The sequence below is a fragment of the Tachypleus tridentatus genome, chromosome 6 (assembly GCF_004210375.1).
Source record: "Tachypleus tridentatus isolate NWPU-2018 chromosome 6, ASM421037v1, whole genome shotgun sequence".
Classification (NCBI taxonomy): Eukaryota; Metazoa; Arthropoda; class Merostomata; order Xiphosura; family Limulidae; genus Tachypleus; species Tachypleus tridentatus.
In genome coordinates, this window is record NC_134830.1 from 103,788,713 (window position 1) to 103,814,694 (window position 25,982).

General features: G+C 33.8%; 1 long non-coding RNA gene across 1 annotated transcript; it reads left to right on the forward strand.

The window, feature by feature from the left end:
- The first annotated feature begins 352 nt into the window (after positions 1–352).
- On the forward strand, positions 353–25,214 carry LOC143254624 (uncharacterized). The gene is made up of 3 exons (XR_013030284.1): positions 353–450; positions 1,561–1,759; positions 24,699–25,214. It is a non-coding gene; the product is annotated as an uncharacterized LOC143254624 (long non-coding RNA).
- Positions 25,215–25,982: the final 768 nt, after the last annotated feature.

The window sequence follows — 25,982 nt, forward strand, 5'->3', positions numbered from 1 at the left end:
TGTCAACATTTAAGTTACGTTCGTGTTTTATATTTTAATTACGCAGGAAAAGAATTATGCTGTTCAGTATTATTGATGTTTAATTAAGAAATATAAACATCTCCCTTTTAACATTTGTGTTTGAGCATGAAATGTTGGATTGAATACATGTTATTTATTGTTAATTTTGTTGGTTAAAAATTCGTCATATTTAAAAAAAGTGTAAAAAGCGTAAAACGTTTCGTTAAAGTTATTGTTAGCAAAACAAAAATGTTTCACTTACTTGTTCGAACTGGTTTGTATATTTATATGCAAAAAACGGCTCGTTTGGGCTGAGAAAACACTTTACATAGAAGAGCGAACAACGTTTCGACCTTCTTCGGTCATCGTCTATGTAAAGTGTTTTCTCAGCCCAAACGAGCCGTTTTTTGCATATAAATTTCTCAACAAGTGGGTTTCTCGTCATCACTGGTTTGTATATTTACTTTTCTCGTTAAAGACCAGTAAGTTGACAATCAAAAATGATGTCAAAACATTCGAAAACATCAACAGCTTGGTGAGCATTTTAATGGCGTGCGTTGAACGTAACCTTGAATGTTTTAATATCGTTTATATCACGAAAATGTCTGTGGAAATGACAAAAACAATAAGATATGTTCTGCACTGAGACAGGGAGCATAAATTAGGCTAGCGTATTTTAACTTGGAAGGATTGGCTCAGTAAAAATCTTTACATGCATAATTATTACCTAATTTATTATACCAACATTTGTGGTAGTGATTTGTCTGACAAATCGTAATCTTTCCTTTTTGAACTGATCTTTCTAAAGATGCTGAAATTGAGTTATGTATTCTCTGAAAGAATTTTATAAAAAAACGTGTTTCATTTTCCAACGCTTATATCGTATTCTAAGAAAGACTTGAAACACGTCTTTCGTCAAACGTACACTTTCAGGTGGTAAACTTCAAATAATTTAAACTATAATATTGTTAGTGTAAAAACACAAGAATTAAGTGTTACTCAGAATCAGGGTGTTTTTCATATAGCAAAGCTACATCGGGCTATCTACCGAGTCCACTGATGGGAATCAAACCCCTGATTTTAGCGTTGTGAATCCGTAGACTTACCTTTGTACCGGCGGGGGGGGAATTAAAAATCAGATTAAAGTGGTTAATAGAGAATATCTGGCTATTTGTTATGAAGACAAAGTTTGAGTTAAAGTGTAAAAATTAAGTGTGTTTATATATATATATTACATTTGACAAAACAAATGTTTAAGTGCAAATAAAGCAGTGAATGGTATCCGTTTGCTATTACGATTGAAGCCTCATAAAACGTAACATTTTTGTGCAATAAAATTTACGTAGTACAAGTTTCTGTTGAACAACATTTTAGTTTTTGTAAAAGGTAATAATATTTCTAATACTTCATTAAACGTTTGGTTAATTCACCACAAATATTCTGTATTCACATTTTTCTAACACAGATATTATGAATAGAACTTGAAATATCACTACGCTCTTCAGGAGATTCTTAACTTCAGAATTAATATTATGTTGAGTCGATTGATCTGTTTTCTAGATGTCGTACCATCAGACAACCAGCTCCGTAGGGTGCCCATGCAACGGCCCGTTGGCAGTTCATAGTTAGTTGCAATATCTGATACCTGCACACTTCGTGGGTTAACCATGGATATTAGGAACAAGCCGATGGACCGTCTTATGATGGGCGTAAGCTCGCTGCTGTCTCCCACGACCGTCGCAACTGTGTAGCTTACAAGGTAGAAAGAGAACTTGCTTGTTTTATATGTAACTTTGAGTAATATCAGATTATTTAGAATAAAATATTAAAAATGTATGCGTTACAATCGGCAATATGCATTAGAAATTCTCGGACGAACTCTCTTATACAAAAAGCTGTCTTTTTCGGTCACACGTAAAATCATACAAAATAGAGAAGATAGGTTTTAAACCTGTTTTACATAGACATTCTAAAACACACTAATTATCGCTACGTTTTTAAATGTAGTTTTTATTTATAACAAAAAGGCTACTAATTTTCTCTAAACATCAATGATACTAAAGGAAAATAGACAAAAGAAACGTAAACTGAAATTAAACTTACGATAAAAAACGAATAAATAAGCTATTCGGAAATAAGTTTCAAGGTGCTTTGTTATACCTGAAGTAGCTTTGCGTGAAATTCAAAAACAGTTGTTATACCTGAATTAACTTTACTTTTTTTGTGGAAGTGAGGTATTTAACTAAAAGTATGTGACAGTTCTGTCATAGAAAATAGATTCAGTGTTTTGACTAAATGGATTACGGCAAGTATGTTAAACCAATAATGTAGGAAGCTTAGATTAACGAGTTTGTAGCAGCAATTTAACGCCAGTCATTTGTTGTAGAATATGTGGAACTTACAAGCCAGTGAAACCTGCCAGAAATGTATTTAACTGGAATTTTGAACTGATTAAAAGAAATTTCCTGACATCTGCATTTATTGTTGAAACCAATATATAATACACAACAATGCATTCTAAAAACATAAATTTGAATTGAAATATATCACAGAAGTATAAAAAGCAATGCAATAATAAATGTACTGAATATTTGTTAAAGAAAGTCTTTAAAATCACCAATTTAATCCATTTTAATGGAAAAAATATTTAATATTAATTATTACGATATAACAATATACATGATTACCTTACTTGTAAGTTTTTGAATAAAGGTAAAAAATATTCAAGTTGACTCATTGTATAACTAACATAATTTAATAAAAATAAATATATACCAAGCTTTTCCAGTTAACACTTAAACTACCCTGTTAAACTAATACAAGACGCTTTGTTTAACAAAGAGTGATAACTGAATAACATAACAAATTTTATTTTACATTTAATAGCTTTACGATTGTTTGTTTTATGCATAAAGCTACAACAATGGGCTTTCTGTGCTCTTCCCATCACGGGTATGGAAACCCAATGTTTTCGCGTCGCAAGCCCTCGGATTTATTGATGAGCCACTGGGACGTTTAATAGGGGTAATATTAGAGCACGGTAGCTCATGAAACTTGTTCACTTTGATCAGAAATTGCAGTGTAGAATTTTCACATTCCCAGTAGTCGATATCTTATTTATAGTTAATTAGAGAACATTTTCAATACTTGGTTTTGAAAAAATGAAAAAAATATCTTGTCGATTTGTTGTTTTTTAAATTTCGACAATATGGAGAGCTATTTGCGCTAGCAGATCTTCATTTAGAAGTGTCACACTATAAATAATGCAACTGGTCAAATCATTCACAGCCAGAAAAGTGATATTCACCGTCACCTCATTACTCTTTCAGGGCTGAAAGGACGAGCAAATCTACACGACGGCCATTTGCGCTAGCTGTCTATAATTTAACAGTGTGAGATTATGGGGAAGGAAGTGTTTTAGTTTTTTTGTGTGTTTTTAACCTGCGAATAGTGGAATGTACCGTTAAGTTATGACATCCCCACGGTTGAAAATGAGAGCATGGTCAATAAGAAAGAGAATTGTTATAGAACACAAGGACTGCTCGTTGTTCATTAATACATTTGTAAAAACTCAGAAATAATATTATCGGTTACGACTGCTATTTTGGATTTCGCGAGTTACAACACAACAAATCATTTGTCAAGACTTTAAAAGACCTTCCTGTTGCTATAACTTTAATCAATTACCTAATTACCTAATACGCTTATAGTAAATATGCTCTTGTTATGCATATTAGATTATTAGCAAAATGTGCATGTGAAGAGCGCGTGCTCAATATATAATTGAGCTGGACTGAAATTACAGATATATGTATATATAGCATAAAGTTTTAACTCTTACAGAATGAACTTATACATGTATTCAAGGCTGTATGTTTAGCTACTTTAAAAGTACGTGTTTACATCAGTATAAATTGCTGCTACCTTAAACATAGAGATAGAACACTAACATTGTGTTGAAACGTTAGTGCCACTACAGCTGTAAGTCACTATATACACCGCTTCTATAAATACAAATTTACTGTGTATTATGTACTGGAAAAGTGTTATTTCAAAGATTTTGGAATGAAAATGAGGTGAAATGTTAACATAATCTAGCATTGTGAAAAATATTCATGCATTATACAAAGCGATACAGCTTTTAGTTCTGAAGAAATGTATTTATTATACATACATAATTATCATAGGCTTTTTAACTAACTAGCAAGACTAAAATCATAAAATAATTGTTTCTCAAAAAAGCCTTTAAAGTTAGTGAACACAAGTTGTCTATTTTTAACTTTAATGTGGGATACTGCCATGTAAAATAAACGCACTTTATAAAGTAAGACACATGACGAAAATTAACAAATTAAAGGCGTACGCACTTAACGATAAGTAAAAACTGCGACAAATTATGTTCAATCAATTCAGAAATAACTTCATGATCAATAACTTATTAATTTTTCATTCTATAACTTGTAAAAAACATTTGGACTTTGCAAAAGTGTTTACAATTTATATTTTTCTATCTTCTTTATCAAATATTTATTTCATAAACGGTTTCTTATGTTTATTTCAACAGAAGTTTGAAATGAACTTAATTACAAATGAAGCTTGTTTGTTTTTAATTTCACGCAAAGCTACACGAGGGCCATCTGCGATAGCCGTCCCTAATTTAGTAGTGTAAGACTAGAGGGAAGGCAGCTAGTGGGATTGACCGTAAGTTTTTAACGTCCCCAAGGGTGAAAGAGCGAGCATGTTTTGATGCGTCGAGGATTCGAACCCGCGATTACGAGTCGAACGCCTTAACCATATGGCCGTGTCGGGCCGTTACAACTTACAAGTCTAGACCAATAAAGAGTTACTAGTTCCCTAGAAAGTTATTTTAAATATAACTTAACCAGCCAATTTATGTAAACTGTGACCATCCTGCCTTTCTTTGTAGTATAAGGTCCTAATTGCTCGTTGAACTTCAAAGTTTGCCATTAAAAAAGGAGCTTACTTATGCGTTGTTACTTCTTATAAGTAACAGGATTTTATATTATATATATGTTTGTATCAAACTCCATATATCTGATATATAAAAAAACAGTCGACGCTAAAATACGTCATCGACCTGAGTGCAAATATTTGATAATTATTTTGTTCAAAATGGGCACAGTTTTATAAGTATCAGATGTAATGCACATTGATAACATTGCTTAAAACGCGCTAATGCCACTTTATATTCAAAGCCCAGGGCAACATTACTAGGCCTCAGATCACCGTGTTGTTTTTGTTTGGAGATTCTTCCAAAGCCGACTGTTGTTTCTCATGTATTTCTTACACTCCCTTTTCACTGGCCTCATTAACATATTTTTACATTCCCTCCTCCTTAATTCTACAGTATATGTTCTTAGCGTCTTTCGTTCTTTATGGCTTTAATCATTACCTAGTATAACGTTACTGATGTTATCGTCACTCCTTCAGGTTCCCAGGATTTTGGTGTATGGTTCAATTCATATTATGTGATCTTTTTTCATTGCCTTGTTATTTTAGTTTTATACGCAAAAATAATTTCATTGCATGAAAATATCATAAATCGTTTCACTTAACACTTGATATAAAACTTTAGATCTAGTTGAATTAATTTCTTTATTGAGGATATAAAACATAGTGAAATATGTTTTTAAATAATAACAAAAAGTAGTTGTTATCGCAATAATGTTACAACAGATTATTATTTCAGCTCTAAAAATATAGAAACATCACCTAATATTATAATTTTATTTCATCCATTGAAAAGTAGCATTCGAAAATGCACACTGCCCTCCAATATGAAGGTATTGTAGAATTTTTTTTTGTTATTAACAGTGTTAAATATATCATCGAATAACCTTTACGATACTAAGAGATTATGTAGGATAAGAAGGATAAATCACAAAATAAGAAATCCGATAATTCGACAACTTTCAGGTAGTATAGTCACCACTGAAGAAAGAAAGGCCTTTAGAATTGTTTTACCGTTGAATTACACGTCTTTGTAGGACAAATACTTAGCGCAAAATAGTTTTACTATTCTTTCGTTGAGATTCTTATGTCTGGTTCATATTTTTCTAAGTTCACTCACCTATTCAGAAAGCAATTTAATTTTTTAACGTACAGTTTCTTCTAATTTGTAGATGTGATCTCCAATATATCACCTTATTTAGCATTCTTATTTTACCATAACTACTTTGTATATTTAATTCGTAAATCCAATGAATCAGGCTTCTACGAAATATTACCATAAAAGTACACTTACAATGAAACAAAGTAAAAAAACAAACAAATACTTTAGTATTTCTTTCCCATACATAGTTCAAAAAATTAATGATTGTAAGCTTAAATTGCAAATCAATTAGCAATCTTATGGGGAAATCAGTCAATAAATGAAGACGAGTCGGTAAACGTAAGGCGGACAAGAAATGGATCGCGCAGCATGATATAGAAGTTAAGAAAGATATTCATTCATGTAAATGAAAATAAGAAATCCTACAAAGTCCATAAAATCGCATTAAAGAGTTGCATTTTATTCACATGTTATCAGAAAATTCAGGATCGCACAGGTGAGTAAACTGAAACTTTTGCATGTCAGAGATCAAGAGGTGAAAATTCATTATGTATTCATTCATCTTTTCTCGTGCAAAGTGAACCTAAAATACCAAAGCTACGCATAACAAAATCAACGTTTATCACCGCATTCCAGTGTTATTGGAATATAGTAGAAGAAACCTCTGTATAGAATATTTAAATATTTATATGATAATGTAAGGAAATTTCTTGCTTTTAAGAAATATTTATTTCATTTGTTATCTGTTAGTATTAAATTAAATTAGTTGAAGTATAACTTTTTATACTGACAATTATTATTGATTAAATGCTTTCACTTTGTTAACGTACCTTGATTCGGGTTATATACAGGGTGTCCAAAAAGTTGTATACACACTTCGAATAATTATAAATACAATATTTATTAAGATATATCTAGGTTTTATAATCAGGTTGAAAAAGACAAGTGTAGAATCTTTTGAGTTCTCGCAGGTGTTCGAACTGATGACCGTTCTGATCCAGGCACTGCTGATAACGCGGACAGATGGAATTGCAAACTTTACGAATCATTTCATTTGGTATTTGGGTGCATTGTCTTTCAATTGCTGCTCTCAGCTCATTGATTGTTGCAGGTTTTGTGCTGTAAACCTTGTCTTTGACGTATTTTTATGAAAAAAAGTCCAGAGGTGCGAGGTCTGGTGAACGTTGGGGAAATTCAGTGCTGCCTATTCGCTCAATCCATCTGTTCGGCAAATTTTCGTCAAGATAGGCCCTCACATTATGACGGTGTTGGGGAGATGCTCCATTTTGTTGGAAATAAAACTCCTCATCTCCAAATTGCTCGCGAATGTGTAGCACGACAGATTCTTGCAGCAAGTTCAGATAAACAAGACCAGTGACTGTGTTTTCGAAAAAGAATGGTCTAATTATGCCCAATGCTGATAATCCACACCACACTGTAACCTCTGGCAAGTGTACGTGGTGTTCAACCGTAACATGCGGGTTCTGAGGTCCCTGGTAGGTGCAATTGTGGCGATTAACTGAGCCATTTAACTTAAATGTGGCCTCATCGCTCCAGACAATCTTATTTGGAAACTGTGCATCCTCTGCAGATTTTGCCAGATACCAATCACAAAATTCAACTCTCCGGTCAGGATCATCTTCATTAAGGGCGTGGACTAATAGCGGTATAAAAGTTTTCCAATGAACGCGCTTCAACATGCGATGGACGCTCGATTTTGGGATTCCTGTCTCATGGGCTGTTTGCCTAACAGATTTTCTTGGAGATCGGTGGAGACTTTTCAACAGCTTTGCTTCTCGTGTGGAACTAGTGGACGACCGCGGTCTTCCAGATCGCCCCTTATGGATGCCTTGAACAATTTTATTTGTTTCAAATTTATCTCTGATGCGAGTAATGATGAGTCGCCTTGGTGGATCTGTATAAAACTCCCTTCTAAACCGTCTTTACATTTCAGCTAAGTTCTCGCACTTCCAGTAACACTTTAAGATAAATTTTCTTTTCTCGAAGCTTAGTCTTGCTTCTACCATTACTTCAAATCAGTTGTGCCTGTAAAAAGAAATTTTGAGTGAGTTATAATCATTCAAAGTGCGTATACATGTTTTTGGGACACCGTGTATACTTTTAGTTGTTAGCTTCGAAATTTTCGTGCAAAGCTACGATATGTATACTTCCGTATAGTCATCACTAATTTTTAATTATCAGACTATGAAAAAAAAAGTTTAGAAAATGACCCACATCGCTAATTCTTGGGACTATTATCTGACAAAATAATGGAACTTCATCGTTACTGTTACCGCTCAAATTGCAGAATGCTGTTTTGGGACAACGAACAGCGAACCCAAAACTCCTGGCTTTATAGTCAGGACACGTCCAGCCCTGTATTATTTGTAACTTTCTATATTGAAGAAATATAAACGAAAACACGAGTAAAGAAAACAAAACGAAACTTCTGTTACTAGTTTTAATTAAACGTACTTTGCATCTGAATTATTTAGTTTAAATATATTCATTTTTGAAAGCTTGAGATATACAAACGTCTTCAATTTGCTTTATAATTTTAATCATAGCGAGATTGATCAACAATTGACTAAAGACAAAACCAGCAATTTAATGCTCAAATATGATTCACAGTAGATAACACTGGGGAACACTTTTTCAGTAACTTTGAGTTGCATTGGATATTTTAACTGATTCTGAAGGAGTTTTAGGCGCTGATTTCAAATCTGATATTAGTTTTTCTCTACAAGCTCTAGTTTGTATGCAATTTGAGGTTAATGAAATTGTACAAATGTGAACTTGCGTAAACCATGTATAAGCATTTTCACGTCCATATATATAGATAGCTTCTAATATTTTGATCATTCTTCTTTCGTTTAAGATCAAACATGGCTTCGAAAAATAGATATCATTGCAGAAACAAGCCTGATGCCTTCTGCTACATATGTGGATGCTACACACTCAATCGTCAGAGACGTAACATATCCTCGTTCGTCAAGCGTGCCTACAAGGCATATTTTGAAGTTCATCTTGGTGATCAAGACAAGCAATGAGCTCCTCATGTTGTGTGCCACAATTGTGAGGAAATGCTTCGAGACTGGACCAAAGGAAAACGCAATGGTCTGCCTTTTGGTGTTCCAATGATTTGGCGCGAACCCACCAACCATGTAACTGACTGTTATTTCTGCATGGTAAACACAACGGGTGTTGGGAAGAAAAACCGACATAAGATTACGTATCCGAACATTCCCTCAGCTATTCGGCCTGCTCCGCACTCTGAAGAAGTTCCTGTTCCAGTTTTCAAAGGCTTGCCTTCATTGGACGATAAAGACATTGGACATGATACAAGCGAACAAGACAGTTGTGACAGTGAATTGTCAGAAATGTGTACAAAATCGGAGAACTGTTCTTCAGACACTGAACCTTTCCCCGTCCCCAAGCCTCTTCCCCAGACTGAACTGAATGATTTAATGCGGGATTTAGGTCTTTCAAAGAAAGCAGCAGAGCTTTTGGCATCAAAATTACAAGGCAGAAATCTTGTTGATCACTCTGTTAAAGTATCATATTTCAGAAAGCGTGACCAGCTTTTTTGTGACCTTTTTTTCAGAAGACAGACAGTTTGTTTACTGCCATGACATCCAAGGGCTTCTCAAAGAACTGGGTGTACCTTACTATAGTCCTGCTGAATGGAGACTCTTTTTTAGACAGTTCAAAACGCAGTCTAAAGTGTGTTCTTTTACATAATGGGAATGTTTATGGAGCAGTACCTGTCGGTCACTCAGTGCATTTGCGGGAAGACGATGATGATATGAGAATGGTCATGGACTTATTAAAATATCATGAGCACAATTGGATCATTTGTGTAGACTTAAAGATGGTCAACTTTCTTCTTGGACAACAGAAAGGTTTCACCATGTTTCCTCTGTATGTGGGACAGCCGAGCACGAGTCAGACATTGGGTCCAGAAGGACTGGCCTATTCGTGACACCCTTGAAGCAGACATGCCAAATATCATACAAGACCCAATTGTAAGCAGAGATAAGATCATCTTTCCTCCTCTTCACATCAAATTAGGTTTGATGAAGCAATTTGTCAAGGCACTGGAAACCGAAGGTGAATGTTTCCAACACATCATCACAGCTTTACCAGGGTTATCATTTGAGAAGATCAAAGCAGGCGTGTTTGATGGCCCACAGATTCGAACCCTAATTCGTGATGATCAGTTTGTTGCTAAGATGACCGCTTTAGAAAAGGCAGCATGGTTATCCTTTGTGGCAGTCGTTCAGAACTTCCTTGGAAACAATAAGGCGGAGAACTACAGTGAACTTGTGAACAGAATGTTCCTCGCTTTTCGTGATCTCGGGTGCAACATGAGCATCAAGCTTCAACTTTTGAACAGCCACCTTGATAAGTTCCCTGACAACCTGGGGGCTGTGAGTGACGAACAAGGAGAACGATTCCACCAAGACCTAAAGGTCATGGAAGAACGCTACCGAGGGCGCTGGGACAAAAGTATGATGGCTGACTACTGCTGGAGCATTAAACGAGATTGTCCAGATGAAGTGTACAAACGCAAATTCCTACCTGAATAAAATACACAAACAAATTGATAAGCTATTCTTATAATTTCCTATAATAATGAAAAATTAAAAAATAAATAAAAATGTCAAATTGCATAAAATCTGTAGCTTGCAGACAAAAGCCGACTTCAGATTTGAAATCAACACACTCAAATTGACTATAGAAAGGTCTTTTTTTTAAATGCAACAAAATGAGTGTTCCCCAGTGCAATTTGTAATAATATGGCTTGTTTCTCTTCAACTATTAGTTACAAATTCGTTAGTAAAAATAAAACAAATTATTCTTCGTGTGGTCACAAGTATATATCTCACCATAAATTGCACATTTGAATATTTTCTTCCATAGATATTTTTAGAAGTTACGTTCTTAGCTACGATAAATACACAGAAGAAGTCTCATAAAGAGGTAAGCTTTAAGGGCCTGACATGGCCTAGCGCGTAAGGCGTGCGACTCATAATCCGAGGGTCGCGGGTTCGCGCTCGCGTCGCGCCAAACATGCTCGCCCGCCCAGGCGTGGGGGCGTTATAATGTGACGGTCAATCCCACTATTCGTTGGTAAAAGATTAGCCCAAGAGTTGGCGGTGGGTGGTGATGACTAGCTGCCTTCCCTCTAGTCTTACACTGCAAAATTAGGGACGGCTAGCACAGATAGCTCTCGAGTATCTTTGTGCGAAATTCCAAAACAAACAAACAGGTAAACTTTAACTCTGTTGTTTGTGCAAGTGCTTTAGTTATTTCTTTGAATGAGTCCTCCACCATACCATTGTATTTCTGGGATCTTCTGTATTTAACTTACTGGTGGTGGCACCAAAGAAGTCACCTTTTTCTTTCCAATTCACAGTTCCTCAACTAAAATGATTTGTTTTATATATTATATATCTTATATAAGTCAATATATGAATGAGTCATTTTTAAACAAATATAAACGTATGCGAGCATCATTTGACACATCTGGTTCCGACACGTGAGAAGATGGACTCAGTATCCCATAAACAATAGCCAGCTCTTCTCTCACCCACACTGAAAGACGGAGGTTAACCTTCGCCATATAATAAAAGTTTTCTCCACAAAAAGATAGGCGTGTTCTACTTATCTTCTATGGCGACTTAAGTAAAACCAGACGATAAAATTATGAATGAGTAGATGTTCACCGTTTATTGTGTACGTGTAACTTATAGTTAACCTTACATAGCTAGCCCAGTACGTTTTTGTAAGGTTTTTCCCATTGATATTATTGCTATTGGAAGAAATGCATTAGGTGCTGAGGAAACACTTAGTACTTTATCAGTTTTGTAACTTGTACCTTCTTATATGCAACATATAATAAGATGTAAAATTTGTGGTTATTTTTAAATTATAGTTCTAAGATATTCAGAAGCAAAATGGTGTCAGAAAGCGCTTCCAAGTTTAAAATAAAAGTGTCATTGTTCATACTTTACAGCTTTCACAGCTGCAGTGCCTTAGAATTTATAAGACGTTACTCGATCTTTTTATTAACCAATTAATAGCTTAAAACTGTTTGTAGAACACGACCTGAACAGCTTAAGTACTGATGCGTGATTTGATTATCCAGCGCTCTCTAATTTTTGAACACAACCTGAGCTTAGTGGTAAAATAAGTATTTAAGTTACCTAAATATTTTAGAGTGAAATCCTATGTTTTGAAACAGGTTATTTGCAGTAATTATTATGCATCGCATTAAGCAACTTAAGGACTATTTGCGCTGGCCGTCCCTAATTTCAAACTGTAGATTGGAAGGAAGACAGCTAGTCCACAGATGATTCCCACCAATTTTTCGGCTACTCTTGTCTGAACGAATATTGGGATTTAATTGTCACTTTTATAACACACAATATATACTGGTCCCTACTAAGAATATAAAAGACATAAACAGTTTTTGTTTTTCTTCTAAAGAATAGATTGAGTAGAAATAATAATACCTTGAGAGATTAGTCCACCAGTGGCATAGCAGTATGTCATTTTCTTCAGTTAAAATAAGATCATTTTTATCATGGTAATGATCAATCAGCTTTCATTGTAGCGCCATCTATTGATTACATAGTTTAAAATTATGTGACAAATGTCTCCCACAAGCTATTTTGGAATATGTATATATGCAGCTGCGATGCAAGCTCATTTATCGAGTGTGAAACAACCAGATAACTTACTATTATGAAGTATTTGAAGTTCTATATTCTATGAGATTCCAAGCCACACTGTACACTGAAATAAGACATGCTTGTAGAAAACATTACTAAAAAAACGATCACATAACAATCTGTATTTTCTTTTTAATGTACTAAACTTAAAGATTACGCAAACTTTAGTCTCTATACTTGAGAGGTCAGGTATGAAGTAGTCATCAAGACTCGGGTTGCGTATCAGAAGATCCAAGGTAGGAACCGCGACATTAAGCTAAATATTTTCTGTACTTTCAGATTTGAGGGCAACATAACAATAGTAGTCAATTTTCTTTTTCTTTTAAGTATTACTGGTTCTAAAGATTGCTTGATCTCACTCTACTCAGAAATTCTCAGTCAGTGATCTCTTCTAGTTAGTCTGCCCATTTAACTTATGTGTCATGTAAAGTAACTTTCATGTTGGAAAAATACTTATAACAGCCGTTTTTGAAACGATAAACAAGATGAAGAGTTTTTGTGACTTTTGGATAAATCCTTTGTACAATAAAGAACCTCTGCACGAGATAAGTTTTTAAGTGTTAAACATGGCCAAGCGTGTTAATGCGTGCAACTCGTAATCTGAGGGTCGCGGGTTCGCATCCCCGTCGCGCCAAACATGCTCGCCCTTTCAGCCGTGGGGGCGTTATAATTTACGGTCAATCACACTATTCGTTGGTAAAAGAGTAGCCCAAGAGTTGGTGGTGGGTGGTGATGACTAGCTGCCTTCCCTCTAGTTTTACACTACTAAATTAGGGACGGCTAGCACAGATAGCCCTCGAGTAACTTTGTGCGAAATTCAAAACAAACAAGTGTCAAACACATTCATCGGTGTTAGTTGTTTAAAATGTTAACTCTTGAAGTCCTATAAAATTGTAAGACAGACCATTGGCTGATTAAAATGAAACATGGAATCATTCTTTTATTAAGGAACGCACGAGTAAAGTTACTTTTTACCACTTCTAATAAGCGAAGACAATCAGATGTGTAATTTAGGGTTATCAGTTTAACGTGAACCTTCAAAGTTGAGCCGTTATATAACTATATTTACATAATCATAAGTGTAGGTATTTACAAGTAAGATATTTCAACGTTTTGTACTATATGAAGGTCACTATGTAAGTGCGTATAGCAATAACAACAAGTAATTTATTTATATTTTAATTCTATATTAGAGTATATTTGTACAGCCAGTTGAATCTATCTATAAAAGAAAGTGCTTAAAGACTACTTAAAATACTAGAAAATGGAAGTTAGTCGAATTAATTAGAAAATAGCATTAAGAATTTTTGCAACCTGCTAATTTGGACTAACAAAAATTACATGGTTCTAAGCTAAAGTTTACAGCCAATCGTTAATCAAGTGCGTGAATAAAGAGAAAGGTATCTCGAGGAAATATTGAAAATAAATAATAATTCATGGCAAATGGAATAACAACTAATTTAAAATGTTAAAAACTTCAAGTTAACTCTACCGAAACTTTCTTATGAAACTTTATGTTCGTTTAGGTTTCGGTTAACCGTATGTTTATAATTGAGATATTATGTGATATAAAGCATTTGTTTTCGGTAAAAAAATTAGACTATTGTTAAGATTAACGGCAGGCATGACCAGATGGTTAGGGTGATCGACTCGTAATTTGAGATTCGCAGGTTTGAGTCACCATTACACCAAACATACTCGTCGTTTCAGTTATGGGGGCGTTATAATGTGATTATCAATCTCACCATTCGTTGGTAAAAGAGTAGCCCAAGAGATGGCGGTGGGTGGTAATCATTAGATACCTTCTCTCTAGTCTTACACTGCAGAAATAAGAACGGCTAGCCCAGGTAGCCCTCGTGTAACTTTGCGCAAAATTGAAAAACAAACAATTAACATTAATATGTTGTTCTGCAATATATTATAAAATAAACAAAAACATTAAATATTATGTAAGATTAATAAATAATTTAGGATGAAATCACTTTGAACCTTCCTGTTAGATTTTTTTCAATTTCGCACCAACTCTTGGGCTACTCTTTTGCCAACAAATAGTAGGATTGATAGTCACTTATAACGCCCCCACATCTGAAAGGGCGAGCATGTTTGGTGTGACGGGGATTCAAACCCGAAACCCTCAGATTACGAGTCTAGTGCCTTAACCACCTGGCCATGCTGTGCTTGAAGCTTCCTTAGCCGGTGGAACAGTGGCTAACTCGAAGCCTTTTTTCTGTTTTGTGTGAAATTAGCACCAACTGTCTCAAACAAAAGAAAGTATAATTACGAATTTTTGCTGAAAAATGAGACAAATGCATGCACTTCTTATAACGAATCCACCATTTTTTCCCTTGCATAATCAAATTTTAAATATCTGAAGTACTGATTATGATCGCATAAAAAATTATCTCACATGAACTTCTATAAAATTAAATTTGCTCACGTAAATCATTAAAGGATTTCGTAAAGTACAAATAATATAAATGCAATAAGAATTTGTTTTTGTCTTCTTTTCATATCTTTTACACCTTGTATGGATTTTTCTTAAAAGTTAAAAAAGTCATCGGAATGTGTACAGCTTATCCGTTGCTTATCAAATGCGACGTTACATCACTTTCATGAAAAACATACTTGAAATTAGTGCAGTTAAATCGTTAAATATTTTCTAAATTATATTAAACCTGAATTTTAGGCTAGCGTAAAGTGGTCCGCTACTTTCCTTGTATTGTAGGTTGATGTGATGGTATACTGGATATGCAAGACAAGAAATAAGTTAACTATAATTGTAGTTTAGATAGCAGATCTATATGGTAGGCGGGGCTGGATACATAACAGTTTGATATGTAATAGTATAATTATATCTGGTTCATGTAAGGGCGGGCCGGTGATTATGCAGTAAGTTCGGTTTGTCCATCTGTCTATTTGTTTCAAGTAACCTTGATACAAGGTACTATTTTATACATTTTGACCATACTTCATAAACTCCAAGTTTTTTTTTCAGATTCGGGGTGACATTCCTTCAATTTTAAAATAAAAACCTAAACTCATAATTGACCCAATGAGTAAATAAGTGATAACATATGAATATTTTTTGTTTTTATTTGTCTATACACATCTGAAATTCAAAAAACAGCTTTCTGAAAGATAAGTTTCCAGCTTTTAAATTTCAAGAAAGAAGTCGTTATAATATTTTCTTTGACAACTGAGCTATTTTTCAAAATAATGTATGACGCATTTACATATTTATATTATAGTTTGTGTGAAGTCAAGCACAAAATTACACAATGGGGTATCTGTGCTTTTCCACCATAGTTATCGAAACCCAGTTTCTATCGTTGTTTGTCAGCAATTTGTATTATAAGTGACACGAAATACTTCGAATTTCTTATTTAGTGCAATTTCAATTTCCTTACCAATAATAGTTTTTTGAATAAATATAGTAACGTATCATTATAGTAAGCATCATCAAACAACTGAATTGGTGGTCAGATAAATATAAAAGGAATTAGAAATATTCCAAACTATTTCTTTTACTCTTCCTGCCGCATGGATTTTTTAAAAACTGCACATATTAATAGTAAAACAGGTTTACTGGAATAGTGGAATTCCTGGTAAATAGAGATCTCCAATGCTTCTGAGTTGTAATTATAATTATAATTTTCAGGAAACAATAAAAATATGATTTTCGAGTAATTATATAGCACTATTTATTAATCCAGTTTGAGAACAGGTTAATATTCTTTTTCCTTTGAATTTAGTGTTTAAGTATGTAATAAGCTAGCTATAGGGAAAGACGTATTTTTCATAGTTTCATCGCCAGTGGCATAGCAGAATATCTGCAGAATTTTAACGCTAGAAACCGGGTTTTGACACCAGTAATGGGCAGAGCACAGATAGCCCATTGTGTAACTTTGTGCCTAACAGCAAAGCAAACAATCAGTATTGTCTTCCTCGCTCGTGACTTTTCAGTCATTATATCATTAAACAGCTCTTAGTAAAGAGCAGCTAGGGATCAATGGCTGAGGTAATTATATTTTACTTGAAGTAAACTGTTTGTTATAAGAATAATTTTCCTGCATAAACATACAGAGTAATTTACACTATACTACAAATAGGTATTCAATCAAATTCTTTGGCGCACGAACTAAACATCTAAAAAAATACCATGAATGCTGTACCTTAGAGTTTATTACATGAAACATTTATATTGTTTATGTTTATGATATAAGACTAGATAAATTATCATAATTGGAAAAATAATAAATAAGAGTGGAACAATACATTTGGCCTGCCTGTTAACTTATTTTCTTTTCTATATGATAAAGAGTTAGACTTTTTCAGACCAAAAGTAATAAAGGTTTTCACTAAAAAGGGGTGTATTTTAGGAAACTTTACTTTAAAATACAAAACAAAAACGTTTTAATAAGTATTTATTTTAAAAATATTACTAAGGAGATACTATATATCTTCGAAAAGATCCTGTAAAATATTAATTTCCTTTAGGATGCTAAAAGCTTATATGTGAAAAATATTTACAAATGCAAGTTATTGCGAACTGTGAAGTCTTAATGTAAAGTACTGGAAAAAAGTTTATTCGGATTCGTCTAACATATTTTAACAAGTAATCTCTGAATTAACAGCAACAAAAATAGCAGGGAACTTTGAGGAACCACTTTGAAAATTTACAGGAATATGCATTATTTTATCAGGATTCCAAAGACTTACAATAATATATAACTGTATAACATCCAATAAAGTTATGAGTAGTTCTCGTTTGTAGAGCTATGTGATTTTCTTTTCACCTTCATTCATAAAATGGTTATTCATTTGTTGTAGTACATTATATATGGAAAACACAACATTCCAGAACATTTTTTGAAAAACCTGTGAGGTATAGATGAAGCTACGAACTGGAATATCTGAGTGTTTTCTCTTGTCGAAATGGAAACGAAATCAGATTCAAAGCTAACCTGCAAATATAAAGTTTCAAAATGTCCAAGATGTTACAAGATTAGCTGGTATGGATGCAATCACGATAGAACACTTGTAGCTCAAATGTTAACAAGGCGATGTCAGAGAAGCTTCGATGGATAAGATGCTGTCAAGCATTAAAATAGAAAGAAAAAGAAGTACGTCTACTAACAGGAGGGGTAAACTTATGGATATATCCGGAAATGTATTCTTAAGTGGGAAAGAAAACAAGAAATATTCGGTGTGGTGCGAATCGCGAACGTGTAAAGAAGCAGAACAATTTAATATCAGACACGAAACAAAGATTTTTTTTCTGAGTGGAAAGCGACAATATTACAATAATAAAAAGAGCACTAAAATAACAGTAAAACAATATGACTACAGAGAGCTGGTGATCCAGTTTGGTTGGATAAAGATACTTTTAACGACTACTAGAATTAAAAGAACAGGCACGGCGAAATTTCCCGGATTCATTCCCTACACAATCATGTACCTCACTATTAGGCTTCCAGATCTATCGAAATAGTCATACCTTCTGTCGTTGAGTCAAAGACTGCTAATAATACTTTTAGAAAGTGAAAAAAAATTAAGTTGGACCGTGAGATTGTAAGTTTAACTATAAAGAGCGTATAGTATCAATTTCTAGAGTTTCACAGCTTGTATTGTAATAACAGAGATATAGAAGGATAACTGTTTTGTCAGTTTTTAGAGTGTTTCAAAGTAATTAAACCTGCCCGTGTGTACTTTGACAAAAAGGAGATAGTTATTTCAGTATCTGAATACAACTGTGGTAACCCACAGTGTAACGAATTTTTGTACATTTGACTTGTTTTGAATATATTAATTTGAAAACAAGTGGAATGTGTTCAATCCATTTTTTGTTGAAATTTGCCGCCGACAAACTACAGATACTTACTGTGAAGTAACATCCATGAGTTAAGGTCATTGAAAATTTTTGTCTTGAAAATAAATAAATTTGAATGAAATATCTTGAAAATAGATGTAGTAATTATCTATATAATAAAAGGTTTTACTTTTTTCACATATATGAACAACAAAATATTTTATTGAAACAAAAACAGTAAGACGAATAGAGCTAGTATACTGTGTAATTTTTGTAACACATTATAATTTACTTCGGACGGCTCTCCGATTTATTAATGTTTCGTACGTTACGTATTACAAATTCAAATAGCGGAAATTTTAATTTTAATTTAAAGTTAATTGAATGTTAATATGTATCAAATTTATGATATTTGCCAACAAGATTGATGCACACAATTTTCTTTAGTAACAAAAATATATTTTAATATACAAACAACAATATAATTTATAATAACGGTTATTACAAATGATTATTGCAAATAATAATTTGCGTACACACGTTTTTCCAAAGTTACAGATAATACTGAGTCTTCTATCTGATATTGAACTCAATCTTTTATCTACAGTTCACAGAGAGCTTACACGGGAGCGAATTAATTCAATGTTGAACACAAGTATACTTCTACTGACGACTAGCTACACACGTAGCTTTTTTAACAACAACAATATCTAATGCTCTCGTAAAACTAATAATAACCGAAGTTAATTCACTGAAGTTGAACGGTTGGTAATGTTCGAAATTTATAAACGTTCCTAGTCAGATTTGTATAGTTTTCCGATTAATAAGTTTATCACAATTATAAATTCCAAGGTTTATAGTACACTAACTATACCAAATCAAAAATATTAAACTGTCTCCCTGCGTTGCTTTGGTAACTTTTTATAATCTTGAGAAGAGATTTTTCTAGAAATTTCAGCTAAGGTGACAATACTAGTGTTTTACATACATGCGTTGTACATAGTTGATTCTTACGCTCGAGAATCACTTACAAATTTAGAGAACAGGCAGAACATTTGCAATACACATTTAACTATATACGTTACATACATTTCTAAACATGTATTAAACTGAAACGAACAGAGATATTAAAATAAATGCATAACAGTAAATCCGTTACATTTTTAATAAACTACTTTATGGAGTGGTTTCAATCACCTTTAAAAAGTAAGTACAAGAACTGCCAGTTCATCAGTTATTATCATTCTGGCCTTTTTATTTATATAAATTTAATTTAGAATTTCACATTTTAGAAGTTAAGGATTATAACAAACTGTATAATAGTTCATTGTAAGATAATTATCAATTCCTAAAAATCTACATTTACAAAGAAATTTTTATGATAACTGATGAAATAGGGTATTCTAGAATTGTAAGTAGAAATGTAAATACATATATATATATAATTAGGTATGTCAATTACCAATTTCATTTCTAGTTTCTGTATAAATATTATACTGTGACATTATAACGCCCCCACGACTTAAAAGACGATTGTGTTCCGTAATGGGGGTTTCAAACTCGTGGGCCTGGCATGGCCAAGCGTGTTAAGGCGTTCGACTCGTAATCTGAGGGTCGCGGGTTCGCATCCCCGTCGTGCCAAACATGCTTGCCCTCCCAGCCGTGGGGGCGTTATAATGTGACGGTCAATCCCACTATTCGTTGGTAAAAGAGTAGCCCTTCCCTCTAGTCTTACACTACTAAATAAGGGACGGCTAGTACAGATAGCTCTCGAGTAGCTTTGTGCGAAATTAAAAAAAAACAAAACAAACAATCAAACTTGTGACTCGCAGATTATATTTGTTTGTTTTGAATTTTTCACGCAAGGTTACAAAAGGTCTATTTGCCTTAGCCGTCCATAATTTAGCAGTGTAAGACTAGAGGGAAGACAACTAGTCATCATCACCCACCGCCAACTCTTGGGCTACTCTTTTACCAACGAATAGTGGGATTAACTTTATAACGCCCCCACAGCTGAAAGGGAAAACATGTTTCTTGTGACGGGGATCGAACCCGCGACCATCAGATTACGACTCGAGTGCCTTAACCACCTGGCTATACCGGGCCCTTACTACTGATCTGCCGGCGGACTAGGAAGAGGACTACGCAAAGTGAGTTCATTATATTTTCCTACTTTAGATCAAATTGAAGAATAATTACTAAAATGTCTAAACTACTAGAAGTTGCTGCTTCATGTAAAAAATAAAAAAAACAGACACAAATAAGTAATAAATAAGATCTTCACATCACATTTCATTTCAATTTTAGGCCCGGTTAAGACGTTCGACTCATAATCTGAGAATCGCGGGTTCGAATGCCTGTCCCACCAAACATGCTCGCCCTTTCAGCCGTGGGGGCGTTATAATGCAACGGTCAATCCCACTATTCTTTCGTAAAAGAGTAGCCCAAGAGTTGGCGGTTGGTGGTGATGACTAGCTGCCTTTGATCTAGTTATACACTACTAAATTAGGGACAGCTAGCGCAGATAACCCTTGTGTAGCTTTGAGCGAAATTCCAAAACAAACAAACAAACATTTTAACTTAAATGTAGTTAAAAAGACTGATGTCGTTCACTGAAAGCTAGACCACAAAAATGTATACTCTCCAATCAAACGTATTTATGTAGATCGATTAAATGACAAATTATTAACACCAGAATCAACAAAAATTATTCAGTTATAAATATACCCTCGTATGAAAATCTCCTCACGAGAAAGAGAAAATGCAGAATTTCCAACAACAGACAGTTGGATAAAGAAATCACCCGAAACCTTGCATTTCTTCGAGAAGAGTTCGTTCAAAAAGAGTGTCAGAAAATTAGATATAAGCAGCTATGAAATACTTTATTCTTAAAATCCAATACCTACTCCACTATTGTCCAAAAAATAAAGTTACTGTTGTACATGAATGAAACCTTTAAATCGGAACTTAAAGACCTAACAAAGGAGTGTGTGTTTTCTTATAGCAAAGCCACAAAGGGCTATCTGCTCAGCCCACCGAGGGGCCTAACAAAGGAAAACACCTAGGCTGTTATAGAGCATAGGACAACTAAAAAATTCGACCAAGTCAATAATAAAATTTATCGGTTGTACTCCAAATATGAGTTAACCATATGTAGTTGCACTATTCAAATAGTTCCAATATCACGATTTAAAATTATATAGCGCTGGTTTAATGTTGAAAAATTTGTGATTCTATTACATCCAATTTTGATAATATCTTTTGACAATAGAGCTACTCTGAAATAAAAACTAAAAACAACAGTCATGTAACATTAAGCACTTCCAATACAATAAATATTTATTGCTCTATTATGATTGATAAATGTTGAGTTTGTAAAATAACTTACCACTACAGTATAAGCGCCTGCTTACTGTTAGTTTTCCAACCAATTTAAGGACACTAATCCAGACATATATACTTACACATGGTTAGTCGTGGATTTAACTGCTCTAACAAACTTTCGAGGTTTGCTAGAATTCAATCTAGCATCCTTAAGTTTTTCTTTTATTTACAAATAACAATTTAGTTAGCTTTCGGCTGGCGTAGATTCAGTATAGCTAGAGAGTTTGTATAGAATGAAAAATCTCCTGGGTAGTGAGTGACCTATGGCAAAAGAAAATAACAGAAAAAACAACAACTTCTAATATATTATTTTTACACGTGTAATTTGAAATTCGTTTTGCAGTGTACAGTGTGATTTGTATTTCAAAATATTCTATATCTGTGAGTAAGGAAGTATATTACTAGCACAACATAACTGTAAATACTGGGTGTTCGGAAAGTCACTGTGCAGTTTTGTATGTTAATATATATATAAGTGCACAATGACTTTCCGAACACCCTGTAGTTTCAAACAGGGTAATTACTTCACTACGTCACAAGTCTTCATCACAACAAACATGCTCGCATTTTCAGCCGTAGGAGCGTTATAATGGGACGGTCAACTTCACTATTCGTTGGTAAAAGGGTAGCCCAAGAACTGACGGTGGGTAGTGATGACTAGCTGTCTTCCCCCTATTCTTACACTGCTAAACTAGGAACGGTTAGACCTGAAGTAGCTTTGCACGACGTTCATAAAAATAAACAAACAAAACAAGTTTCGCACGGTATGCTCGAATAAAACTTTAGTTATGAAAATATTTACTAAATTATTTAACCAACTACGAACTGTTGTATTATGTACTCTCCTATCATGTTATTCTTTAAGCAATTAGTTCTATCTCTGCCTACTATCGAAATGCTAAGGCATTTAAAATTATAATCTGCTATTTCTCAGTTATAGCTAGGATACGCGATATAAATATCTAATATTTATAAAATACAGTTGTCTTTTGGTAACGCTCTGTTTGTTAATGTCGCTTAGCAACAACACTATATATTTATATATATCTATATATTAGATACGAACTTTACTGTATATGTCACATGTGCTTACAGGAGCAAAACATATCTTAGCTGTATGGGTCACATCACCGTTTTGGGCTTGTGAAATATTCCACTTACAATAGAGCCACTTCAATATGACAAACTTGTGAAATAGATAAATCAAGTATATCATGGTAATTTATGTAGGGACATTGTTTGTGCTCATTATTTCTACTGCCCAAAGTTGTTTATTACTATTCAAAGCAACTAGTGTAATATATATAAAAGCCAGTTGTCAGCTAGTATGCATTACTCCCACGTAATACGTCATTTTGATTTAAGTTGCACTATTCTCATTAATATTTTGAGAATTTATTTGAAAATTGTTTTAATACTTTCAATTTGTGATTGTTTTTCTTTTGTAGTGAAGGTGAAAGTTTGGTGAACAAAACTCGCTGAACAAACGGTTGTTTTTTAATACAAAACTCCAACTCATCATTTTTTGACGGGTCGGATAAAGCTAATTAGATATGATAATTGGGTGCATTTTTAGTCATTTAGGGCGCAGATAGCCTAGTTGCTTTGCGTCATAAAACGCCGAATCCACCCACCTATTAGTTATTCAGTGACATGTAATTGCACTGGTAATGCATTTGTATTGTCCGTTTATCCGTTTAAGTTAAAACCTTATGCAAACTGGGACAATACTGCACATTACTGACAAATGCACGGGTTTCTACGCAAGTTAGTTAAGAACTTCTTTGGAGCGAAACTCTAAAAGGCTGTTTAGTCTGTTGAATGTGTTTTTAAAGCACAGTCAAATTATGGAGTGAAATAACATAGCTTCGTGTTCATTAATAAAAAAGGTCACTTCTCTAATAAATAGAAATATCAACGTACCAAAATTGTATAAGAGAGTACAAGAATTTCTGGATTTCTTTCAACCAATGACAAAACACTTTTTGTTGTAGTGTTGTTGAATAACGTCATCAAACATTATATTTACTCCTAATTGTCTGATCGGATGGTCTAAGCACAATGCCAAATTTATATATTTTTTTTCTTTTGAGATGTAACGGTTGCTGACGCCCAACGTTTTGGTTTAAGTAAATCAATCTTCTCACTAATTAATGTCCGCTGTGGGACAGTGGTAATTTATGGGGTTAAAACGCTAAAATTCGTGGTTCGATTTCCCGTGTTGGACATTTAGCTTTAATCTAAAGCAACTAATTTAAGTACTTACAAGCATTTATAACTAAGTTTCGTCTTTTTTTATATATAAATGTTGTTATGAAAAATATTTGTCTAAGAAACTAAGCTGTGTGAAGTGCTTTTCTATTTGTATTGAAATATAATTTCACATGGTAGTTTGCTATTTTCTAATGTAGCAAAATAGGTCTATTTACACGATTAACAAACGTATTTTCTGCATTCTCCAAAACTTGATAACTGTAGAACTAGAAGTGACGATACTTTTTTTTAGATATTATAACCATCTGATCTGTGTCCTTTCATTTAATAGCACAAAGAGCTACATTCATTTCAGACTTGGAGAAATTTCGATTTTCAACTTTCTACTCATAAGCAATTTGCTGTTCCAACCATATATATGTGTGTGTGTGCGTTCACTAAAGCCTCTATATAGCTAGTTATTTTTTCTTGTTTTTTTCAGAACAACTGAAATGTGGAGAACGTAACACGAAACTGTGATTTATTATAGGAATATGGGTTCACGCTCTACCATCACATTTCGATACTTTCTGAAATTAGACTTATAATTCTTTATGTGCCTCTGGTAAAATTTAGTTTCTCTAAAACAAGTAGTTTTCGAGATATAATCATTTTAAATACGGGTTTCTTTATAATCAATCACCCTATATATCTTCCAACGTTTATACAAGTACACACTACTCACCTGAATCTATAGGAACTACATCGGGCATTTTCAACATGCTCAGTTACCTGAGGGTTAAAATTGTTATTTCCATTCTTCATGTTTAACACCTTTTAATCTTTAGAAATGTACAAATCATTTTTAAACGTGTAGGACGTCAACATGTAGATTTGGGTAAGACCAGGATGTTTAAGTTCTTTTCTTTTTTTTACTGTATAAATATGCTCCAAATTTCGCGCGCACACATGTATATATGTATTTATATGTAACCTCGCGGTAATAAATTCTAGTCTGTTACCATATTCATTTTCTTGATTAAGGAAATTATACAGCTTTATGTACCCCGTATTGCAGTAGCATTCTATTTTGAAATTGTTACTTTGTTCTCACGAAAAGCGTTCAGTAATACCGATTAGAAATATTAATCATTTTTTTTACTCTAACGGATTTTTTTGCTGCTTCGATTGACATAGAAGGCCCGGCATGGTCATGTGGTTAAGGCGCTTGACTCGTAATCTGAGGGTCGCGAGTTCGAATCCCCGTCGCGCTAAACATGCTTGCCCTTTCAGCTATAAGGGCATTATAATGTGACGGTTAATCCCAACTATTCGTTGGTAAAAGAGTAGCTCAAGAGTTGGCTGTGGGTGGATGACTAGCTGCCTTCCCTCTCGTTTTACACTGCTAAATTAGGGACGGCTAGCGTAGATTGTCCTCGTGTAGCTTTGCGCGAAATTTAAAAACAAACAAAATATTGCCATGAATCACCTGACTTCTGATAATCTAAGCGGAAGGCAAGAAGAGACATTTGAAAATATTCATTCACTTAGTTTCTGAGCTATATATTATATAAAGATTAATTATAGTTGGTATTTTTACATAATGATATAGAAAAGAAACAAATAAATAGATTATATGCTGTCTACAATGTTTAAAATCTTTCAAAAATATTATAGATTTTTAAAATGTTCGACTTATGATACTGATTCGAATTTTTAGTTAACTGTTCACCTAAAATTTTCATCTGTGCTATTTTAAACCAGTGGAAAAAAAAATCTATACAAA